Genomic DNA, 2,673 nt, shown 5'->3' on the forward strand with positions numbered 1-2,673 from the left:
GGTGTGCACACACACACACACACACACACACACACACACACACACACACACACACACACACACACACACACACACACACACACACACACACACACACACACACACACACACCCTCTAGCAACATCAGCACCAGTGCCAAACTACACCAGAATCACACCACGTCGTGCCAAGCAGACATCCCACGCAAAAGTCAAAATTTTAGTCGAAAGAATTCCCACAGTCTGCATGAATTGCATAAATCAGACGTCACCAATCCAAATTTACCCCAGTCTTTACACTTTAGTTGTTGAAGTTAAATCATGGTGTGTAGGCTATGTGTATATGATTAGTTACTAGTTAGTCACCCGAGCAAGAGATAACCATGTTTATCCAATGCAGACAAGATTTACGTGCAAAACGTGCATATGGCAAAATATAAAAAGCTGAATTGATTTTTGTGTGTCGTTATTGTAATTTGCGTATTTTTAGTCCTCTAATTAACCCATAAATTAGCCTAAAGGGTGACACACTGCAGGTTGAAACATGCATGTGAATGTGCAATACTATGTTTATATTTTCTTCAAGCACAGAAAGAGTTCTAGTTTAATATCCAACCTACCTTGAGAGAGTGCCGAGTCAACGGGAGAAGTCTGGTCTGATGTCTGGAGTGGTCCAAGAAACCTGCAAGGACGGGAAAAAAGAAGCGATTCAAAAGATCTGAAACTGCCCTTCTGTCGAGCCACTAGCAGCTTTATAATGTTGTCGAGCGTTTTGTTTAATTCTATGGGGCTTTTGTGGGAGAAAAGTCAGCCTCGATTGAAAGTAAGCGGTGCGGGTCCGTAGGATGATGTTGCTAAACACACATTGGTGCTGATGTACTGAGAGGAGGAGACCGATACAGAGAGAGAGAGAGAGAGAGAGAGAGGGGAGTGCATCTCTGTCTCTTTCGCTCCCTGTGTTTGGTTGAGTGTATGTGTAAAGACTGTATGGCATTAGCATGATGTCGCAAACAATTAGTTAAAAATAAAGGCAGAAGGAATAACAAATACAAATAGCCTACTAGTGTTCATATTCGACACTTATATTTAACTATTTGTTAACTGATTTTACTGCACATTCCAGCAATATATAAACTTTTTCTAATGTATTTAACTTGAGACAATACAAGAAGGCTATGTTAGCTAGCTAAACCATTAACGTAAAGGGAGTCCTTCTTTGTTCAGCGGCAGCAGTTTGGCGCCACATAGAGGACACCGGCGAAACGTCAGGACCAGAAACTAGCGATAGCCACAACAGGACACTTGGCTAGGTATGTTGAGCTCTATTATATATTTATTTAGAAGGTAAGTAGCTTACAAATATATATGTTAAGTAAAATATATTACTAGCTTAAAATATCAGCGACTGTTATCTTTAATATCCGAAATTACAAATTACGTTATTGAGTTTAAAAGGTTGCTTATGCTAACATTAGCTGAATATGATTTGTTTTAGGTTATCACATTTTAAATGGCGAATTAGTGGCCTAAGTTATGGGAATTGTTTGGTTCAAAATATAATTCATCCATTTCTTAAAATACTGTTGTTTTTTCAGTCATTTTGTACACTTGTTCTTGCTGGCTTAAATCTAGCATATAGGCTAGAATAGATAACTAAAGGAAAATCTTACACCATTATCCAAGGATAGCATTAGCTGACCATAGTAACATTGATGAAACATATCAGTCCACACTGCATTAACACTGCAATTTTTTTTTCTTAAGAGAGAGCTTTGTGTATTATTAATTTGTTATGATATCCTTTATTGTCTTAATTATTGTATTAATCTCACACTGTAAAGTACTGACTAGACTAGAGTCTTTACATTTTTAAAATAATTTTGTATAGTGCATGCTGACAGAAACACAATCATGGCTCACAGGGACATTTTATTGAAACATCTATCATCTATGTGATAAGAAACAACTTTGTTTTTTTTCTATCGAGTTTCTATCAAGTCAGTACGTTTGATTTTTAAATGGCCTAATGTGTGTAACAAAGATAGCATTGTCAAAAACTGATTCCCAGCAGTTCCTGATTGGGGTGTTATAATAGAGAAGCAACAGAGCAGTGACAGTGCCACAGTGCCATCTCTGTATTCTGCACAGTGAATCAGAATCATGCTGTGTAACAATCTGCTGCGGTATAGGAAATCCACTGACTGCATATTATGTTGTTGTGGTTTGCCGTTGGATTACTTGCACATAGGCTATTATGGCGATACAGACAAATAATGGGCTATAGTACAGGCTGAAGATTACAACACCATCATTAACCAGCCTATTTGAATCACTAGATTCAGCCGTGGAATTGGTTTTCTAGAAATGTTATCTACTAATAGTAAGCTATGTATTGGAAACATTATTGACATGATTCCATTATTTTGATAGAGTGAGAATTATTGATCTGAGCAGTGTGGCTTTTTGATGCAGTGTTCACACTCCAGTTGTTTCTATTTCAGGTTCAGTAAATTGGAGAAGATGGATACAATCACAGAAGAAGATGTAAATCCTCAAACCCAGATTGAGCTTGCTGCACCTCCCTCCCCCAAGCGACCAAGGACAAATTGCACGATGACAAACGACCACAGTGGCAAGAGCAGGTTTGACTTCCCAGAGCTTCTGACTTTTAGGAAAGCCATCAGCTCTCCATCAT

General features: G+C 38.2%; 1 long non-coding RNA gene across 1 annotated transcript in view; it reads right to left on the reverse strand.

The window, feature by feature from the left end:
• Positions 1-870, reverse strand: part of LOC104947664 (uncharacterized) — a 6,950-nt gene extending 6,080 nt beyond the window's left edge. Inside the window, exon 1 of the long non-coding RNA XR_798589.1 lies at positions 599-870. This is a non-coding gene — a long non-coding RNA (uncharacterized lncRNA). The remainder of the gene's footprint in view (positions 1-598) is intronic.
• Between the last annotated feature and the right edge of the window lie 1,803 nt (positions 871-2,673).

Source organism: Notothenia coriiceps, unplaced genomic scaffold, assembly GCF_000735185.1.
Source record: "Notothenia coriiceps isolate Sejong01 unplaced genomic scaffold, NC01 NC01_scaffold00012900, whole genome shotgun sequence".
Taxonomy (NCBI): Eukaryota; Metazoa; Chordata; class Actinopteri; order Perciformes; family Nototheniidae; genus Notothenia; species Notothenia coriiceps.